The following is a 23,054-nucleotide window of genomic DNA, read 5'->3' as shown; positions in this document are numbered from 1 at the left end:
GCCGCGGATTTCTTAACGTGGCACTCGCTCGCTGCGACGTCACCCTCACGTCACCGTTCAGGCACGCAGACCCACCTGATGACGTCACGCATTCCTGATCCCATCACAGCGGAGTGCGATGGGAGCCGGACACGATACTGAAAAAGGATTGAAATGAAGATACAATAACAATCATGATCATTGTTTTTTTACAATTTTATCTGGCAACAAAACTGACACCTTTTTTTTTTATTTTTTACTAAGAGTCATGTTTGCATTGACCACAATACCTGCGGTCGGAATGCAAATATGACTCCTTGTAAAAAAAAGTGTCAGTTTTGTTGCCAAATAAAAGGCTAAAAAAACAATGATCATATTTGCTACTGGCAAAGGAGGTTCCAATGGAATAATACTCATCTCTGGTTGCTAGGGATAAGAATCCTCTCTAGTTAGGAGTAATAATCATCTCTGGTTGCTAGGGATAACAATCCTCTCTAGTTAGGAGTAATAATCATCTCTGGTTGCTAGGGGTAACGATCCTCTCTGGTTGCTCGGGATAATAATAATCTCTGGCTGCTAGGGATAACGATCCTCTCTAGTTCGGAATAATAATCATCTCTGGTTGCTAGGGGTAACCATCATCTCTAGTTCGGAGTAATAATCATCTCTGGTTGCTAGGGGTAACGATCCTCTCTAGTTGCTAGGGATAATAATAATCTCTGGCTGCTAGGGATAACGATCCTCTCTAGTTCGGAATAATAATCATCTCTGGTTGCTAGGGATAACAATCCTCTCTGGTTGCTAGGGATAATAATCATATTTGGTTGCTAGGGGTAACGATCCTCTCTGGTTGCTAGGGATAATAATAATCTTTGGTTGCTAGGGGTAACGATCATCTCTAGTTAGGAGTAATAATCATCTCTGGTTGCTAGGGATAACAATCCTCTCTTGTTAGGAATAATAATCATCTCTCGTTTGGGGTCGTCCATAAATGACGTCACGCACCTAGGGGGGGGGGAGGGGTCAGACATTTGTGACGAGGGGGGGGGGGGGGTTAGAAATGTGACGTCACATCAAAATACGCAACTTTAAATAAATATAGACAACACGTTCTACTTAATGAAATACTTTTTAATAAATGTTTTCTCCTACAACATCAGAGTGCAGCGCCACATTAAATACGCACTACAATTACAATAGTTTAAAGCGATTTGAAGCATATTTTATTTTCATAATGGAAATATGGTTTTTGGGGGGGGGGGCAAAGCTTTGTGACGTCATATTTGAGGGGGGGGGGGGTCTGACTTTTTGTGACGCCGTGTGACGAGGGGGAGGAAGGGTCAAAAATCGTCCAAAGTCGCGTGACGTCATTTATGGACGGCCCCTAATCGGAGGTGCGGTGCCCGCCGTGCAACTGCACTCTTTGCGTGCGATGGCGGCAGCAACGACGTGCAGGAGCTCTATGCCGATGTCTTTTATCCACAACGAGAGGTCCTCGGGAGAGAGATGGAGAGCGTTTCGTGCAGTGCCGGATTATCCCGGTAGCAGAAGTAGCTACATACGCTACGGACCCCGCACTTTCAAGGGCCATGCGCTAAATGCTTTCAAGCTATCAATTCCGGTTCAGTGATTCTGCACTTGCTCTATTACTATAGTACTATACCGCCTTCAACTTTTATGAACGACTGGGTGTCTAAGATTTGTCGTGTATCTGGCTGTATAGAGTACACTCACCCAGCTTAATAACCAGGCTACAGTCTACATTATAGACTACCAGTACACTCACCAAACTTAATAACCAGGCTACAGTCTACATTATAGACTACCAGTACACTCAACAAACTTAATAACCAGGCTACAGTCTACATTATAGACTTGCCAGTACACTCACTCCGATAAAGAACGAGGCTACAGTCTACATTAGTGAGTTTTTATTTTTTTTATTGGGTTTTTATTCTTTTTATTCACTTTATTTATTATTATTTTACCTACGTGACTTTACCGAAAGAATCAAAGAATATGAATTCCTGCAATCACGAAAACTTTAGGTCAACATTTTGGAGGAGGAATGTCAAAGTCAAGGGGAGATGCCATGTTAGGGTCTCAAATTGAGGTGTTGATGATTATTATTCTGAACGACTGCATTTGTCTCGCTCGCAGCGTTCTTCCGGATCTGCTTGAGTTTCTAGGATGGTGACAGCAAGTTTTCAAGTTTCATTTATTAGGTATAGCCCTGTGAGCCATGCGGCTCTTGAGTCGGGTGCAACCGCAAAAAACAAAATATGAACGGAGAACATCTTAAAGCGACGACGCGCAACAGAAACATCCTGGAATAAACCAGCAAATCTTCCAGAAAAAAAACCAACGTATTACAACGCTGCGTGCAAAAATCCCAGTGTGATAACAAGTCAAACAATAACAACCATAAGACAATTTAGATGAACCATATATTTTCGATATCACCAAAATAAAGCTATAAAAATTAACCCGTAAAAACAAAGTTTTTCACTATAAATCCTTTATATGCATGGCGGCTAGAGTCATCTCGTCCTCTGGCTTGAGATGGCTGCCACCTATGGGTCAGATGATTGCCTGCCACCATTAAGCAATTGGTAATTAAATATAATTTATATTTTTCCTAAAAAGTGTAAAATTTTGGAAAATAAATTTTCACGAAAATAAATTGTCACGCACAACGAGTCTGTGTGCAAAATGTCAGCTCGATTGAATCACGGGAAGTGGGTTAAAAAACGACCGAAAGATTTGCACGGTCGTAAGCGCGCAAGCAAGTGAACTTAATATAAAGGATTTAAAAACAATGTGACAACAGTAATCATAGGAACTGTGATAAACATTTAACAATAAATGATGTACATAACAGCAGCGCGATGGGCTTGATCGGGACTTGTTGTGAGGACGTGTCGGCTAAATGAGACTTGCCACTCGACTCGCAAAGCCACCACGAGACGGATGGACTGATGCTCGCCGTACGACCGTGGAATTTCCACCGCAGGCTCAGTACGGACATCAGAGACGATCGCTGCCCAAGATTCAATGACAGATAGTTTTATTATTATTATTATTATAATTTTCTTATTGAACCCCTTAAATCTTCATTTCCAGAGAGAAAAGAAACGGAGACAATTTGACGACCCCGTGGCCCTCATCCCCCGCAACTCGATGACGTCCACAGCTGTCGCTGGAGTCAGCTGTTAAAACATTTAGCGGGTTGATGATCTTACACACAGCCCGTGGCACGACTGCCAGCATCCCCCCACCCCCAACGCAGAACGAGCTGAACACGGGCAAAGAGGGCGTCCGAGATCAACATCAGCGCCACGACGCAGTGGGCCCCCGCCGGCGTGGACAAACACCCGCACCGGACGCCCCTTACAACTCGCGCACGCGTGCGTGTGTGTACGTGTGTGCGTGTGTGTGCGTGTGTGCGTGTGTGTACGTACGTGTGTGTACGTGTGTGTATGTGTGCGTGTGTGCGTGTATGTGTGCGCGTGTGTACGTGTGTGTGTGTGCGCGTGTGTGCGCGTGTGTATGTGCGCGCGTGTGCGTGTGTGTGTGTGTGAGCGTGTGTGTATGAGCGTGTGTGTGTGAGCGTGTGTGTGTGAGCGTGTGTGTGTGCGTGTGTGTGTGCGTGTGTGTGTGTGTGTGCGCGTGTGTGCGTGTGTGTGTGTGTGCGTGTGTGTACGTGTGTGTGTGTGCGCGTGTGTGCGTGTGTGTGTGCGCGTGTGTCGCCACTGGGGAGACAAAGGCGGCCGGGCGTGGTGTTGGCCACCCACCCCCTCGTGTGCCCATGGTGAACTGGACTCCCATGGTGAACTGGACTCCCATGGTAAACTGGACTCCCATGGTGAACTGGACTCCCATGGTAAACTGGACTCCCATGGTGAACTGGACTCCCACGGTAAACTGGACTCCCATGGTGAACTGGACTCCCATGGTAAACTGGACTCCCATGGTGAACTGGACTCCCATGGTAAACTGGACTCCCATGGTGAACTGGACTCCCATGGTAAACTGGACTTTCATGATAAACTGGACTACCATGGTTAACTGGACACTCGTGGTAAACTGGACTCCCATGGTAAACTGGACTTTCATGGTGAACTGGACTCCCATGGTAAACTGGACTCCCATGGTAAACTGGACTCCCATGGTAAACTGGACTCCCATGGTAAACTGGACTCCCATGGTGAACTGGACTCCCATGGTTAACTGGACACTCATGGTAAACTGGACTCCCATGGTAAACTGGACTTTCATGGTGAACTGGACTCCCATGGTAAACTGGACTCCCATGGTAAACTGGACTCCCATGAAGGCGTCAAAGCAGCAGTGCTGCGTGTGTCACCAGACAGGTGGCATCCGTGCGGAGCCCCGCCTGGAAATCCGAACCTCAAATTTAATTAATAACGAACGAGGCACCGTTACGTAAACGCAAACTCGGGAAGTGAGCCGCCCTCCTTCTAAGCGGGCATCGGCTTGCAGCTGCGCCTCAACGAATGCGGCATTTTGCAGAAGGCGCGAGAGAGACGCACCTATTCCATGCGTGCGAGTTACGGACCCCGGGGGGGGGGGGGGGGGGATGGTAACGGGCTCACGTTTTGTTTTCTCGGCCCTAAATAATGACCAAAACGTGGGTGAAAGTTCCAGGACGAGCGAGCAGATTGTAGAGTTACCCTGACCCGGGGGTTGGGGGGTGGCGTCGAGACTGGGTTTGGTTTGCAGGTAAATTCGCGGCCACTTGGAAAATTGCGCCGGGTGTGGAGGATGTTTCTGTGAACGCATCTCCGTGCGGTCCGTCACCGCGTCGCGCGGCCCTTTCGGACGTGCGCTTTTCCGCGGGCCGTCTGGAACGCTCTTCCTTCCTGATGTTAGGAAGCCACTGGAGCTAGGCAACTTTAAAATCGTCTTGATTGACGCGCTCATTTCTTTGGAACAGTTTTTTGTGTGTGTTTAAGTGTGTTGTCCTTCCCCATGCATCTCCGATTAGCGCGGTCAGCTACGTATGGTGGGAAAGAAGTTCAACAAACATACGTGATCGAAGTTATTTTGGATTAGATCGCGTAGACTCAACCCAAAATAGCTTTTATTATGAATAACCTTCATGTCGCGAAAGCCTACGTGTCGAATAAAAAATCCATACAACATCCATACAGCGGCATCACTGCGACCTTCCTCTGCATTGAGATTAACTTAACAATTTTTGTGATATAAATGTCCAAATGATGGGCCACTTTGTTGAGACATCATTTGTGGGCAGGTTGCGTCTGAGAAATAAGTTCATACCTCGGTGGGTTTTGCCTGGTAGGATGGGGATGGTTTAGTTGTTGTATTTCTACGTATTTGGGCGATTTGTTCACCTTTCTTGTACTATGCACCACTCTCGTGTTTGTTTTTTACTGTTGTTGTAATGGTCTAACCCGCTTCTACTGGGCATCTGTGATAAAGAGCCTTGTAGCTCATCGGATTCCTCCAGTTTCAATAAATATTCTGATTCTGAAGGTCGACGTAGCTCGTACTGACATCCGTGAATGAACGTAAAACCGTGGACACGCGGCGACGAGCTTAGGCTGGGGTTGTCACCTCTGAGATACAACACCACTGGGACATTTTATGGTAAGAAGACCACTTTCGCGATATCGGACGATGGGAGAGCTACCTGTGAAGTCCTTGTCTTGAGTCAGCGGTGTCATTATTGCCCGTCTGGCGCAATCGGGGACCTTGGGAAGACTTCCAGATTCACCAACACAGCAGCTCCCTCCTCCCCCCTCCTCCTCCTCAACAAGAGGAAGCCCCAACCGTGAGGTTGCCAGGTTTCAATTTCGTAGCGGGGCGGGTGAGCGGCTCTTAATCCGACAACACGCCAAGCCACGCCGCGTGGGCTGGGACGCGTTTAACAATCATCAGGCAAGTGCGGCGCGTCAACGGCTTGGGCCCAGGGGCGCGGCCGGACGGCGGAAGCGATGTCGCACGCGTCGGCGCTCAACACCGACTGCCTGGCGCAGCTGCTGCGCCACCTGAGCCAGGAGGAGCGCTTCTCGGCACGCCGGGTGTGCGTGGCGTGGCGCGACGCGGCGCTGCACCCGGCCCTCTGGAGGCAGCTGAGCTTCGACTCCTACGAGCAGATGGCGGGTGGACGCTACCGCCTGGGTCCCGCGCTGCTCACGGTAAACGAGGCGTCGCGGGGTAAGGGTCGCGGGTGGCGCGGGTGGCGTGGGTTAGGGCGCCTCGGTGGCTAGGAGATGTTAACTACCTCGCCTGGCATGCAGGAGGTCGTGGGTTCGATCCCGACCCTTGACCTTCATCGAGGGTCAAGTGGCACAGTGCCCACGTGGTCACAGAGGCGGCGGCAAGTTAATTGATTACTTTAAGATGCAGCGAATGCAGAAGATGTTTTGTACGGCTTCAACCCCGTTCTGTATCGCTAAACAATTAATATATCGGGGGCCACGGTGGCGAGATGTTAACTACCTCGCCTGGCATGCAGGAGGTCGTGCGTTCGATCCCGACCCTGACGCCCGCTGTATATTTGGAGTTTACGTGTCTCTCTCTCCCCGTGGTGAAGTGGATTTTTCTCCGAATCCTCCGGTTTTTCTCTCCTCATTGAGAAACATGCGTTAAGAGTATTTGGCTGCTATACATTTCCACGTGATAAGCCACTAAGTTGAGCTATCATGTATGGCCAAAGAGCCACGATATAGCTCAGTGGACCTTACCTGGTAAAATAAAAATAGTGAAAAAAATTAATAGACACGGCTATACTAAAACTCAACTCTTTTATTTACCAGGCAAAACCTTTTCCAGAGGCGACCTGGCCGCAGTGGCTGATATCATCATCATCATCATCACACGTGGGAATTCATAGCAGCATCAGCAGTAGCTAAATAATCTAGCCACGTGTTGATTATCAATGTGGAGGAGGGCGCAGCCAGAGGAACCCCGGAGTAACAATCCACTCGACCACCGTGATGGGTGAGAACACGTGGACTGCAAATGTACAGGGTGCTTAAACATTTTTTAACACTTACATGGGACTATAGTTTTTAATGGAAAAAGAACGGATAATACATAGTAACATGATGACAAATGTATGCTAATAGCTTCAAAAATATCAAAGAGTCTTCACTTGTTCGCCATCATTGCCAACGCGTGCCTGGATTCTCCTCCAGTCGGTGTCCAGGGCCCTGAAGGCACATTTCTTGTGGTGTTGTTGCAAATTCTCGGAAGTGTTCACATTTTTTTGAAGCACCCTGTATATAACAGGCATCGTCAGGGTCGGGATCGAACCCACGCGCTCCTTTGTACCAGGCGAGGGAGACAGCAACTCCCTGCCACCGCGGCTAAGGGGCACCCGCGCAAAGTTTTGGACTGGAAATATAGTGGCGGTGTTTTCTCCGATGACTGCTCGTGTAGCTGCCATCATGTCACCGACATGCTGACCCGTGCTGGTGACGCTGGGAATATCACAGCGGCTCGCGGATCCCGGCCACAGCATTCGCAGCAATCGCCACCGGGGAAGTGTTTGCACGTCGGATGGAAATTCCACATTCCGAAATGGCCAAAGCCCACGCGCTGTCTCGCACGTGGGAGGGTAGGCGGTCGGAGGTGGTTGGTGGGTGGTGACACCCGCGGTGTGGGCTTGCCACAACAACTTGCGGTCACTTCATTCATCGACGCCGGCCAGGACGGACGGGCTCCGATTGACATTCATTAACCGAAGATGGTAAATGACCGGTGCCCGTTTGCCCCGCGTGCGCGCGTGCGTACGTGCGACGGACGCGCCGCAGCTGCGCGTGAGCGTGGAGCCGCTCTACTGGAAGGGATGCAACCGCGAGGGGTGGATGCGATCGGAGGTCCAGCGGTCGGCGTGCGCTGTCCACCAGGAGGTCACCGACCGCTTCTTCCGCGAGGTTGCCACGAGGTGACGGCGCACCGCGACACTCCGACACTTTTCTCTCTCTCTCTCCCCCTCTCTCTCTTTTTTTTACGATCAGAAGAAACAAGAAGATGCTCGGTGTAAATTTCGATTGAAAGCTTTCGTGACTGCAGGGATTCATCTTCTTGGTTCTTTCGGTAAAGTCACGTAGAATGGAAATAGATGAAGAACAGGACGGCTGCTTGCGTTGTGGCCGAAACGTCGTGAGAATTATTTTATTATGTTTTATTTTTATTATTTTATTATTTCCATTCTACGTGACTTTACCGAAAGAACCAAGAAGATGCTCGGTGTAGTCGGCACTTTGCTTCGTTCATTATTTATTTATTTTTTCAATGCTTTGCTTTATGTAACCCTTTTTAAATGAAAGATTTAACAAAATATTTCTCGCTCTGCTCTCCTTAGCCCTTCCCTCTCTCTCTGCCCCCCCCCCCTCTCTCTCTACCCCCTCTCCCCCTCTCTCTCTACCCCCTCTCTGCCCCCCTTTCTCTCTACCCCCTCTCTCTCTGCCCCCCCCCCTCTCTCTCTCTACCCCCTCTGCCCCTCTCTCTCTAACGATTCAATCCGCCCCCGGCCACCCACGCCGCCCCTCGGCGGGAGCAAGACCGGGACTCGTCTCTATGCTACACAAACTGTTCCAAAATTCTTAACTCAAAAATAGGAAGACTGGGCAGAGAGTCTCATGGGGTAAAAATTGGGGGTCATTCACGCCTCTCTTCTCCCGTCCAATCCGTGTCCACGTCTGCCCACACGTGCCCAGCCTCTGTCTCCCACTTATCTACACAAAAGTTAACCTACTCATATGGGAGAGCGCCTCTCCACACCTGTGCTGCCCCTACCCAGCCCGGTCCACAACTGCCAATCACCTATACCCACCTGTACCAGCGCCTGCCCATCTGTACCCCACACGCGCCAATCGGTTATCTACGTGCCCCTACACCTGCCACATCCCTACCCACACCTGCCAATCATCTGCCCACACGTGCCAATCGATTACTCACGTGCCCCTACACCTGCACAAAGCCCCGTCTCCTTTGTCTCCCCAGTCGTGATGTTTACTCATTGCACCATGTACTAATTTGAGGCTAAGTCGTCCTAGGGGAGGCCCATGACCGGTTCAGATTCATCGTCACTGGGTGTTGGTGACCCTGAGCGGGAATCGAACTCGGGTAGCTGGGTTCTTAGCACAGCGCAGCGTTACGTATGTAAGTTGAACTTCTTCTTGGTTCATTCGGTAAAGTCACGTAGAATGGAAATAATAAAATAATAAAAATAAAACATAATAAAATAATTCTCACGACGTTTCGGCCACAACGCAAGCAGCCGTCATCAGGTGGAGAACAGGTCTGTCGAGAAGACAGGTCTGTCGAGAAGACAGACCTGTTCTCCACCTGAGGACGGCTGCTTGCGTTGTGGCCGAAACGTCGTGAGAATTATTTTATAATGTTTTATTTTTATTATTTTATTATTTCCATTTTACGTGACTTTACCGAAAGAACCAAGAAGATGAATCCCTGCAGTCACGAAAACTTTAAATCGAAATTTAAGTTGAACTTCTTTCGCACCGTACTTTGCCAACCGTGCCATTCGGAGGTGCCGGGGAAGGACAACAAACGAGCACACGACACGCAGTCCTAAAGAAAGTCTTTAAAAGTTGCACAGCTCCATTGGCTTCCTAATATCGGAGGAACGTTCCAGACGGCCGCAGAAGCGCATCTGAAAGCGCCGAGCGTTGCGGTGACTACCGCCACTTTTTGTTCGATGGCCCAGCAGCCAACAAGCCGCTGTTGCTGCTGCGAGGATGAGCGGGTCAACGCGTGCGGGTTAACCACCGCGCCACCACTCCACCCAAACCTGTGCACATCCCCGGCTCCCCTCCCTCCCTCCCTAGGTGCCCGAACCTGGAGTGCGTGCGCGTGTCGCGTTGCGGCCACGTGTCGGACGCGCACGTGGCGCGCGTGCTCGCGCTGTGCCCGCGGCTGCGCGCGCTCTCGCTGCTGGGCTGCGCGCGCGTCACCGACGCCACGCTCGAGGCCGCGTGCGCACGGGGAGGGCAGCAGCGGCACCAGCAGCAGCACCAACAGCAGCAGCAACAGCAGCAACAGCAGCAGCAGCAACAGCAGCAGCAGCAACAGGAGCAGGAGCAGCAGCAGCAACAGCAGCAGCACCAACCGCAGCAACAGCACAAGCAGGAGCAACAGCAACAACATCAGCAGCACCAGCAGGAGCACAAGCAGGAGCAGCAGCAGCACAAGCAGGAGCAGTACAAGCAGGAGCAGCAGCAACAGCAGCAACATCAGCAGCACAAGCAGCAGCAGCAACATCAGCAGCACCAACAGCAGCAGCAGCAGCACAAGCAGGAGCAGCAGCAGCAACATCAGCAGCACAAGCAGCAGCAGCAGCACCAACAGCAGCAACAGCAGCTACAGCAAGAAGAGCAGCATCAGCAGCACCAACAGCAGCAGCAGCAGCACCAGCAGGAGCAGCAGCACCAACATCAGCAGCACCAGCAGCAGCACCACCAACAGCAGCAACAGCAGCTGCAGCAAGAAGAGCAGCATCAGCAGCTGGCATCCCACAGGGCGCTCCCCGTGGCCCCTGCACGTCTGGAGCTGCTGCGCCTGCGTCGCTGCCGCAACGTGACCCAGGCCGGGGTGCGCGCCGCCGCTCTCTCCCCCGGCGCCCCGACCCGCCTGGACGTGGCCGACTGCGCCGAGTTGATGCCGGACGTGGCCGACATCGTCGTGGTGGTGACCTCGGGTCGGGGCGGAGACGCGGGGAGCGACGCGGGGAGCGACGCGGGGAACGACGCGGGGAGAGACGCGGGGAGCGACGCGGGGAGCGACGCGGTCGCCAGCAGAGAAGCGTGACCCAGCAAGTTGCTGGCACGCCGATTGAGCAATTGTGAAGAGCGAATAGGCACCCGAGCGAATGTGAGGCTCAGTGGCACCGACAATGTCATGTATGAGTCGCACTGAGAGAAAGAGAAGAGCTCTGCATGCAGTTATGAGCTACCCGTCGGAGGCCGTTGGACTGCGAGAAGGGCTGCGTGCAGAACGAGAGAGAGCGAGAGAGAGAGCGAGAGAGTGAGCGAGAGAGTGAGCGAGAGAGTGAGCGAGAGAGTGAGCGAGAGAGTGAGCGAGTGAGTGAGCGAGTGAGTGAGTGAGCGAGAGAGCGAGAGAGAGAGTGAGCGAGAGAGCGAGAGAGTGAGCGAGAGAGTGAGTGAGCGAGAGAGCGAGAGAGTGAGCGAGTGAGTGAGCGAGTGAGTGAGTGAGCGAGAGAGCGAGAGAGAGAGTGAGCGAGAGAGCGAGAGAGTGAGCGAGTGAGTGAGCGAGAGAGTGAGCGAGAGAGTGAGCGAGAGAGTGAGCGAGAGAGTGAGCGAGTGAGTGAGTGAGCGAGAGAGCGAGAGAGAGAGCGAGAGAGTGAGCGAGAGAGTGAGCGAGAGGGGGGGGGGGGTTACATAAAGCAAAGTAAAAAAATACGAAATGATGAACAAAGCAAAATGCAGACTACACCGAGCATCTTCTTGTTTCCACTGATCGTAAAAAAAAGAGAGAGAGAGAATGACAGAGGAGATGTTAGTACGGACAGGGTCATGTCGATCATTCAGCCTGGCGGCGGCGGTGACTTCACTGCTGCACGTGACCTGCTGCCTGCCGTCCACCACTGTGGAGGCAGCAGCAGCAGTAGCAGCGGGGGTTAGTGGATCATCGCACAGATTTTCTGCAACTCCCACTTACCGATGGGCGACGAGGAGGAGCCGTACCCCTGTCTCGCCAGGAGAAGGCGGTTACAGCACAAATGTGGACTCCCGCCTGCTCCACCTGTATGGGATAGAGTGTTTCCCCCTCGCACGCGTGTGTGTTTTTTGTCTGGCTGCTCCGGTTTCTTGCCGATAAACATCGTAATGCACAGAGGACCGCAGAGCTTGGCCATTGTTAGTAGCGCCGGCTCTAACCGCGTGGCTGTCGCTTCCTTCCCGCTCCTCGTCTGAGGTTCCTCTGTTACTGTCACTCGTTCCCGTTACGGTCACTCATTCCGAACCTGAGATTTTTGGACATGAATTAATGACTCATGGATGTTTCCATTCAGCCCGAATTAATCATCTAAAAACGGTGAGACATTGTTATTCTTGGACATGTTATTACAAGTCACACGTGCTTAAACCGAACAAACATGCGCTCCGGTTAATCCGACACCCATGTGATCGCCTCTACAGTACAGTAGTTGCATATCTTTACAACAGTGGGTGGAGTTTTGTTGATGTTGATTGACGTGGCTCTGCTGTCATCCACTTCGTGGGCCGAGTCTTCTGCGCGGGAGCAGGAAAGTATTATCACTGAGCATGTGCATCGATCGGTCCTATGATCACTGTTACATTGTTTTTATAGCTTTATTTTGGGGGTTTCGAAAACGGGTTGGTCTAGCCGTGTTGGTTTGTTGTAGTACAGATTTAGCCTGATAACTTTAATCTACATTGTATCATGGTTGTTATTGTTTGACTTGCATCCCACTGGGATTTTTGCACACAGCGTTGAATTGCGGTACTTTTTTTGGAAGACTTTGCTGTTTTTCCAGGGTTTTTCTGTTGCGTGCAGTCACTTTAAGATGTTTCTTGTTCATGTTTTTGTTTTGTTGCGGTTGCACCCGAGTCAAGAGCCGCATAGCTCACAGGGTTATACCTAATAAATGAAACTGAAAACTGAAACTGATTCTTTACGACAAATTTTCGTTTTGTCCATTAACAAACTCAATTTTCTTAACTTAGACACAACTTATACAGGGACTCCTCTACTTTCGAACTTTTAAGAGGTACGAACAAACCTGTCCGCATGTCCAGTCGCCTGTTCGGGCCGAGATTCATAAGTTCAACTGCCATGCAATAGATGGCGGTGGTGGCATCTACATCTGCAGAACATGAAGACACCAGTGGCATCTACATCTACATGAGATAATACAACCTTCAAAGCAATTCCCCGTGTTTATTGTATACGCCGTACAACACGTTTGGAACGGACAGCAGTAAAGTTGGACTTACGAACAAATCGACTTACGAACAGACCTCTGGAACCACTCGTTTATAAGTAGAGGAGTCCCTGTACCTATATGAGTGGTTTTGGCATGGAGGTCCGCGGATTAATGGTTATACTTTTGGATTCTCCACGATGTTGAATTAACCGCGGTCGTCCTCGCCGTCACGTGCGCGGATATCGAGAGTCTATTGTATTTGTGTGACCACTTCAAACCTGTTGCTACAGGGCCGCCTCGAGGTAAGGCCCTCTATAAACATAAAATGAGACAACTTCTGCGCCCTTTGTCAATCCACTGCTGGATGAAGGCCCTACACTGCTGCTGCCACTGCACGTAACAGTCTCGAAGCAGTCCTCAGTGAGCCGCATGCTGCATTGGAGCTGCAGGCGGCAGGTTCATGGTAAACTGGACTCCCATGGTAAACTGGACTTCCATGGTAAACTGGACTCCCATGGTAAACTGGACTCTCGTGGTAAACTGGACTCCCATGGTGAACTGGATTCCCACGGTAAACTGGACTCCCATGGTAAACTGGATTCCCACGGTAAACTGGACTCCCACGGTAAACTGGACTCCCATGGTAAACTGGACTTTCATGGTAAACTGGACTCTCATGGTAAACTGGACCTCCATGGTAAACTGGACTCCCATGGTGAACTGGACTCCCATGGTGAACTGGACTTCCATGGTAAACTGAACTCCCGTGGTAAATGCACGTGAACACACACACACACATCACGTGAACACACACACACATTACGTCGAGAAGCAGTCCTTGAAGAGCCGCAGGTTGACAAACCCTGGCCTGAGACGCAGTTCAAGCTGTCTTAAGGGCCGTCCATAAATTACGTCACGCACCTGGGGGGGGGGGGGAGGGGTCAGACATTTGTGACGATGTGTGACGAGGGGGGGGGTGTTTGAGAAATGTGACGTCACATCAAAATGCGCAACTTTAAATAAATATAGACAACTTAATTAAATAGACTTTTTGATCAATATTTTCTCCTACAACATCAGAGTGCAGCGCCACATTAAAAACGCACTACAATGACTCACTCATTCACTCACTCATTCACTCACTCACTCATGCATTCACTCACTCATTCACTCACTCATTCCCTCACTCACTCATTCACTCACTCATTCACTCACTCACTCATGCATTCACTCACTAATTCACTCACTCATTCCCTCACTCACTCATTCACTCACTCATTCACTCACTCATTCCCTCACTCACTCATTCACTCATTCACTCACACAGCTACCCACGGTGTGCGCGCGCCAGGTGGTGCACCACCTGCGTGTTGTGGGTGGGGCTCTCACCCCATAGGGGAGGGGGGTGTGGGTTGTGGGGGGGGGGCTCTCTCCCCACAGGGGAGAGGGGGGGTTGTGGGTGGTGGGGGGTGTGGGTGGTGGGGGGGGGTTGTGGGTGGGGCTCTCACCCCACAGGGGAGGGGGGTGTGGGTGGTGGGGGGGGGTTGTGGGTGGGGCTCTCACCCCACAGGGGAGGGGGGTGTGGGTGGTGGGGGGTGTGGGTTGTGGGTGGTGGGGGGTGTGGGTTGTGGGTGGGGCTCTCACCCCACAAGGGGGGGGAGGGGGTTGTGGGTGGGGCTCTCACCCCACAGGGGAAGGGGGGGTTGTGGGTGGGGCTCTCATCCCACAGGGGAGGGGGGGTGTGGGTGGTTGGGTGGTGTGGGTTGTGGGTGGGGCTCTCACCCCACAGGGGGGGGGGGGTGTGGGTGGTGGGGGGGTGTGGGTTGTGGGTGGGGCTCTCACCCCACAGGGGGGGGGGGTGTGGGTGGTGGGGGGGTGTGGGTGGTGGGGGGGTGTGGGTGGTGGGTGGGGCTCTCATCCCACAGGGGAGGGGGGGTGTGGGTGGTGGGTTGTGGGTGGGGCTCTCACCCCACAGGGTGGGGGGGGGGTGTGGGTGGTGCCTCTCAGCGGTAACGGCGCCCCTCTCGAGACCCCCGCGGCGCCCTCGAGTCGTGGACAGAAGCCGGCGGGACAGGGGTGGGGGGCGCGCGCGCGTGGGGGCCAGCGAACCGCGGGGGTCATGAAAAGCCTTCGCGCTCGTTTCAAGAGGAATGAGGTAACGACGTCGCTCCCATCTTCACTTTGCGATCTTGGACGGCTCCGTCGTTCGCGTCCGCGCGGCGTGAACGACCCCGGATTCTTTGAATGGGGGGGGGGGGGGGGGGTGCGCCGTGGGTTGTGTGGGGGAGAAGGTGGAGGAAGGATGGACGAGGATGGAAGGAGGAAGGAAGGAGGAGGAAGGAGCGAGTTGATGGCGTGAAAGGGGGAAGTGGGACCGATTTCTCGGTAAAATTCACGTAGAAGGGAAATAATAAAATATAGTAAATACAAAATTTTATTCTCACGACGTTTCGATTGCAACACAAGCAATCATCATCAGATGTGAAAACCACAGCAGAAAATGTTCTTGCTGTCGTGACAATTGTATTGTTAATTTTTTATCATTTTATTATTTCCCTTCTACGTGACTTTACCGAAAGAACCAAGAAGATGAATCCCTGCAGTCACAAAAGCTTTAAATCGAAATCTGGGACCGATCTCCTTCGCGTTCTAGCCTCGTGGTCAGCGAAGCCCGCGGACCCGAGTTCGATGTTGATGTGCGGTGCTTTTTCCCGAAGACTTTGATGTTTTTTCCTGGATTTTTCTGTTTGCGCGTAGTCACTTTAAGATGTTTTCTTGTTCATGTTTTTGTTTGTTGCGGTTGCACCCGATTCAAGAGCCGAATGGCTCACAGGGCTATACCAAATCAATGAAACTGAAAAACTGAAAACTGACAATGTCAGGCCACGGCTATGATGAGAATGGCATCGTTGGCTACAGATGCCTCCCACGACCGACACGGCCCTGGGGAGGCGTTCATCCAGCAGTGGATTAACAAAGTGGTCTGGGCAGTGAATGACTCCGGTTATTATTCTTTAAAAAATCTAACTCTGTTTTTGTTTTTAGTAACTCACGGCGTGGGAAGAAGTGAGAGGAAAATGAGGCGACAGGTTTTTAATGTTTTATCTTCAATAGATGTCCATGTCCGTCGTGAAGCCGGGATGGTCACTTGGCAAAGTTCATTATGTGACGGTATCACCGGATTGCTGCACTTGTTATTTTTAGTTTTTTTTTGCGTACGACGACTTTGCAGGCTTAATGATCGCTGTTGAGATTCGATCCCAGTCTACGGGTCTCTGTGCGAGTCTATGGGTCTCTATGTGAGTCTACGGGTCTCTATGTGAGTCTATGGGTCTTTATGCAAGTCTACGGGTCTCTGTGTTGAGTCTACGGGTCTCTATGTGAGTCTACAGGTCTCTGTGTGAGTGAGTCTATGGGTCTCTATGTGAGTCTATGGGTCTCTATGCGAGTCTACGGGTCTCTGTGTTGAGTTTATGGGTCTCTATGTGAGTCTATGGGTCTCTATGTGAGTCTACGGGTCTCTATGTGAGTCTATGGGTCTCTGTGTGAGTCTACGGGTCTCTGTGTGAGTCTACGGGTCTCTGTGCGAGTCTATGGGTCTCTATGCGAGTCTACGGGTCTCTGTGCGAGTCTATGGGTCTCTGTGCGAGGCTACGGGCCTCTATGCGAGTTTACAGGTCTCTGTGTGAGTCTACAGGTCTCTATGCGAGTCTACGAGTCTCTGTGCGAGTCTACGGGTCTCTATGCGAGTCTACGGGTCTCTATGCAAGTCACTGGTGACCGGAATGAGACCATCACCGTGTGGTGGTGTGGCTTTGACAACGGTGCCTCACTGCTGTGAGATGCAGAATTGCTGAGGACTTGGAAGCCTTGAACGTGTATTTCCTATGGTCGATCAACGGTCATTTCAACATTTTAACAGCGGTTTTCGCGGAACCAATAAAAATCGTGAACGGAAGGACCACGATCATAGCTGCAGTCAATCCATGCGGTGTTATTCTTGTACAGGGGAAGTGAGTTTACAGGTCCATACGGCGTACAGCCGTTTCAGTACGGGCAAACAACAGTATTGTCTATTTTTTTGTGTTTCTCCCTCGTGATGGGACTTTATAGGATGAACGTGGAGATGTATAAGGGGCACAGGGTGATCAATAAGGCCTTCATTGTATGATTGCTCTGTAATAAGGTAGGGCACTGATAAGGGGTTGACAGGTATGTAGTGGTGAGTGTACTAGTGGCAGAGGTGGGACAAAGTCATTGTTATGCAAGTCCAAGTCGAGTCGCAAGTCATCAAATTCATGACTCGAGTCTGACTCGAGTCCAAGTCACATGACTCGAGTCCACATCTCATAGGTGGGACAAAGTCATTGTTATGCAAGTCCAAGTCGAGTCGCAAGTCATCAAATTCATGACTCGAGTCTGACTCGAGTCCAAGTCACATGACTCGAGTCCACACCTCTGACTAGTGGTGAGTGTACACGTGGTGAGTGTCTATTTATTTGTGTTTTCCTTTGTGATGGGACTTTATCGGATGAACGTGGAGATGTATAAGAGGCACGGGGTGACCAATAAGGTCTGAATTGTATACGTGGCCGACCATTGACTCTACTTGCACAACAGCCTGGTAGCGCCTTCCTGAAAACGAGTCGCGTGACCCAGCGAGGCCTTTCCTTTGTAAACAATCCTCATGGATACGAAAAAGAAAAATCATCGTAGTGAATATATATAAATACGCGGTATTGATTTTGACAGCTGTGCAAAAGCGCACACACGGCATATAATAACGACACTCAACACGTTCGTCGATAACCCCTGGGGCCCCCTCAACGCACAATGTACACTCTAACAGGCGACGTTTCGGGCGACGGGCCCTTCTTCATCATGGCGATACGAAGAGACACTTTATTTGAAGTTTTCTACTAAAGACTTCCACAACGATAGGCCCCAGGCTTCGTTCCTGTCCTCCTGCTTTCATCTTCCTCCAAGCGTCCCCCACTCCTCGTGCTCTCCCCTTATATCTCCCTCGGCCCCCTTTCTCGAACCTTCTCGTCCTTGTTTAAACCTCAAGGCAATCCCTGTCCTTTTCCCTTTAACGAATCCTTTCCTTATTCTGCAATCCCTTTAAAAGTCTTCCTCCCCACCAATCGCTTCCAATCGGAGACCTTTGTTCATTTTTTTTAAATAGCCGTCGGGCTGCACATGACTTGGGGGTAATTTTTAAATCCTTTATATTAAGTTCACTTGCTTGCGTGCTTACGACCGTGCAAATCTTTCGGTCGTTTTTTAACCCACTTCCCGTGATCAAATCGAGCTGACATTTTGCACACAGACTCGTTGTGCGTGACAATTTATTTTAGTGAAATTTTTTTTTTCCAAATTTTCCACTTTTTAGGGAAATTTTTTTTCATATTTAATTTAAAATACCAATGTGATAAAAATGAAACTCTTACTCAAGAAAAACAGAAATGAATAATAAAATAAAACCGATGCCACGCATATAAAGGATTTATAGTGAAAAACTTTGTTTTTACGGGTTAATTTTTTGGGTCATTACATCAGCGCAGGTGACGATTTCGACGGGCAGGTGAATGAACAGCGACCGACTGATGTGGGCGTGTCTCGCTCGCCCCGCCCTCCTTCTCGCGCGACGGCGTCACGCGTACGGGCTCGAGTTGCGTCTCCATGGCAACGGGGCGCCATTAAACTTTCATCGCCTCGGTGACCACGGCCCACAGCGCCCGCATGCTGATGAGGGTCACGATGAGGGTGATCATGATGATGATCAAAATCATGATGATTGTGATGATCATGATGATGATGAGGATCACGATGATGAGAGTCACGATGATGATGATCATGATGATGATCAAAATCATGATGATTGTGATGATCATGATGATGATGAGGATCACGATGATGAGAGTCACGATGATGATGATCATGATGATGATCAAAATCATGATGATTGTGATGATCATGATGATGATGAGGATCACGATGATGATGAGGACGAGGATCCTGATGATGGTGATGATCATGATGATGGTGATGATGATGAGGATCATGATGATGATGATGAGAGTCACGATGATGAGGATCATGATGATGATGATGAGAGTCACGATGAGGGTGATGATGATCCTGATGATGATGATGAGGGTCACGATGAGGGTGATGAGGATCATGATGATGATGATGAGAGTCACGATGATGATGATCATGATGATGATCAGGATCATGATGATTGTGATGATCATGATGATGATGAGGATCACGATGATGATGAGGACGAGGATCCTGATGATGGTGATGATCATGATGATGATGATGAGGATCATGATGATGATGATGAGGATCATGATGATGATGAGGATCATGATGATGATGGTCATGATGATGGTGAGGACGATAAAGGAATCGGTGAGCACCACGTGACGGTTCGATCCCTCCTCGGAATCTGTATTTAGACTGGAGGAGGAGGATGAGGGGTGGGAGGAGGGGGAAGAGGGAGGGGGAAGGGGATGAGGGGGAGGGAGGAGGAGGGGGGAGGAGAAGGAGGACAAGGGGTAAGAAGGAGAAGGGGAGGACGAGAAGGGGGGGGGGGGAGGAGGAGGGGGAAGAGGGGGAGGTGAAGGATGAGGGGGGAGGAGGGGGAAAGAGGGGGGAGTGGGAGGGGGATGAGGGGGAGGGAGGAGGGGGGGCAGGAAGAGGAGGGGAAAGGAGGAGGAGGAGGAGGGGGGGGAGGAGGAGGGGGGGGAGGACGAGAAGGGGGGGAGGAGGAGGATGAGGGGTGGGAGGAGGGGGAAAGAGGGGGAAGGGGAAGAGGAGGGGGAGGAGAAGGGGGGGGGGGGAGGAATCCAATGAGCTATGAAGCTCTTTGTTCACAGATGTCCAGCGGTGGGCACGGGGTCCGCGAGTTACTTGGACAAACGACGCGAAAGACGACACGAGAGTGAAAGCCACAACGACGCTCACAATCCGAGTTAACGACGTTTCGCTGGTGGCTCATTGTAAATGTTGTTGTGGGTTTACCTGTGTGTGTCGGAGAGCAAACGGGGAGTGGTGGTGCCGCGGTTAGCGCGGTGTGCTACGAATCCGGCGACCCGAGTTCGATTCCCGCTCACGGCCAACACCGGTGACGATTATCTGAACCTGGGCCTGGGCATTCGCTAGGTCGACTCAGCCTCAAATCAGTACCCGATGTGTGTAAACATCGCCACTGGGGAGACAAAGGCGGTCGGGCGTGGTGCTAGCCACCCACCCCCTCGTACACACTTCATAGGTGCTCGCTAACGGCACTTGCCCCAACAGTCTGTTCAGGCTACAGGGACTCCTTGACTTAGGGACGAGTTAGGTTCCAGAGGTCTGTTTGTAAGTTGATTTGTTCGTAAGTCCAACTTTACTCCTGTCGATTCCAAACGTGTTGTACGGCATGTACATTAAACACGGGGAATGGCTTTAAAGGTTGTATAATATATCTTTAGATGTAGATGCCACTGGTTCTTAACGTTCTGTAGATGTAGATGCCACTGGTTGTTCACGTTCAGCAGATGTAGATGCCGCTGGTTCTTCACGTTCTGCAGATGTAGATGCCACTGGTTCTTCACGTTCTACAGATGTAGCTGCCGCCGGTTCTTCACGTTCTGGAGATGTAGATGCCACTGGTTCTTCATGTTATGGAGATGTAGATGCCACTGGTTCTTCATGTTCGGCAGATGTAGATGCCACTGGTTCTTCACGTTCTGGAGATGTAGATGCCACTGGTTCTTCATGTTCTGTAGATGTAGATGCCACTGGTTCTTCACGTTCATGGAGATGTAGATGCTACTGGTTCTTCACGTTCTGCAGATGTAGATGCCACTGGTTCTTCACGTTCATGGAGATGTAGATGCCACTGGTTCTTCACGTTCTGCAGATGTAGATGCCACTGGTTCTTCATCCTCTGTAGATGTAGATGCCACTGGTTCTTCACGTTCAGCAGATGTAGATGCCACTGGTTCTTCATGTTCTACAGATGTAGATGCCACTGGTTCCTCACGTTCTCCAGATGTAGATGCCACCACCGCCATCTATTGCACGCCGGTTGAACTTGCGAACCTCGGTCCGAAGAGGCAACTGGACATGCGGACAGGTTGGTTCGTATCTCTGAAAGTTCGTAAGTCGAGTGTTCGTAAATACAGGAGTCCCTGTATAGCGGGGGGGGGGAGGGGGGGATCTTTGTATTTTTAATCTTAGGTTTTTTCGGTAAAGTCACGTAGGTAAAACATCAAAATTAATAAAAAAAATAATAAAATAAAATAAAAATCACGACGTTTCGGAGGCAACACAAGTCTCCGTCATCAGGTGGGACCGTCACAGCCAAATGACGGAGACTTGTGTTGCCTCCGAAACGTCGTGATTTTTATTTTATTTTATTATTTTTTATTAATTTTGATGTTTTACCTACGTGACTTTACCGAAAAAACCTAAGAATATGAATCCTTGCAGTCACGAAAGCTTCAAATCTAGAATCTTTGTATTTGTTGGAGAGTAAACCCACAAGAACATTTGACCATCCCCTACCGTCCCCGTCCCCGCAGGGCGAGTGGGGCAAGGCGGAGCAGCGGCTGCTGGCGGCCGTGGAGGCCCGCGACTACGAGAGGATCGCGGCGCTGCTGGCACGCAAGGCTGCGTCACCCACCAAGCTGGACAGCGAGGGCCGCTCAGCGTGAGTTACCCTCTACCTTGAGTGCCGCTGAGTGTGAGTTACCATCTACCTTGGGGGCCGCTGAGCGTGAGTTACCCTCTCTCTGAGGGGCCGCTCAGCGTGCGTTACCCTCTCCCCATGCAGGTTCCACATGGCCGCGGCGAGGGGCTACGAGGAGTGTCTCGACGTCATCCTCTTCCACGGCGTCGACATCATGGCCACGGACGCCGCAGGTCAGGGTTCGACAACCCCGGCCTTTTGGGGGCGCAGCAAGCTGCAAAGACACACGCCTTGTGCAGACGGGAATGGGAAGAGTCCGTGTGTTTTTGTTTTGCTGTGCCGTCTTCTCCTGGCAGAGCCAGGGGGTACGGCTATCACTGCCTCGTGGCGGCACTTGCTGGCGTCACATGGATGCTGTGAGGGGCCGTACTCATGAATTCATTACTCACCCTTGTTAATCTGGAATAATGCCCGACTGGCGAATACACACCCTGCGAGTGTGTATTCGGTATGGGGGTCAGAGCCAGTGGGTGCGGCTCCTCCACGACGCCCATGGGAATTGGAGTTAAATGATAAACTATATATTTTTATTTTACCAGGTGTAAGGCCCCACTGAGCTGTGTAGCTCTTTTTCAGAAGCGACCTGGCTATCACAAATGATAGCACAACGAAGTGGGTGTATCGTGTGGAAGTTTATAGCAGCCAAATACTAAGAACGCATGTTGATTCTAAATGTGGAGGGAAAAACCGGAGGACCCGGAAACAAATCCTCGACATCACGGAGAGAGAGAAACGCAAACTCCAAATATACAACAGGCACCAGGGTCGGGATCGAACCCACGATCTCCTGCATACCAGGCGAGGTAGTGAACATCTCGCCACCGTGGCGCCCCTATCAACATCTGCGTGTGATCCACAAACCCTCGCTGCTGCTACCTCCACAGGTCCGGGTCACGGCAGCCACGTGCAACGTAGCCACAACCATCGCCAGGCAGGTGCGGTAGAGCGAGCAGCTCCCAATCAGAAGGTTGCAACCTGGTCGTGGGGGTTGACTCAGGCCATCATCCCTCTGAGGTCGATAAAATAAGTACCCCCCACGCCAAAGGAACGTGGAATTTCTACCACTGCCTCAGGGATGTGATTACCACCAACGCATTAATGATCATTCTAGCTGGAAATCACTCTGACTTTTACTTTCTAGATACATAATGCCTAACACTACGTCATAGTGACATATAAACAAATGTTGTCCAGTGGCACAAGTTGTCCATTCAGATGGCCGCATGTCTCAAGGCAGCCGTGGCCTCTCATCTCTTTAGGGCAGACGGCCGTTCACCTGTCCGCCAAGTACGGTCAGCCGCAGTGCATCAAGAAGCTCATACAGGTGAGATGGCACTCACAGGTAAGGTGGCAATAATACGAAAAGATATATAGTCAACTCTTAAATTTCGCTTAAATATATACTGC

Source organism: Lampetra fluviatilis, chromosome 59 (assembly GCF_964198595.1).
Source record: "Lampetra fluviatilis chromosome 59, kcLamFluv1.1, whole genome shotgun sequence".
Taxonomy (NCBI): domain Eukaryota; kingdom Metazoa; phylum Chordata; class Hyperoartia; order Petromyzontiformes; family Petromyzontidae; genus Lampetra; species Lampetra fluviatilis.
Note: the sequence above shows the minus strand (reverse complement) of the source record.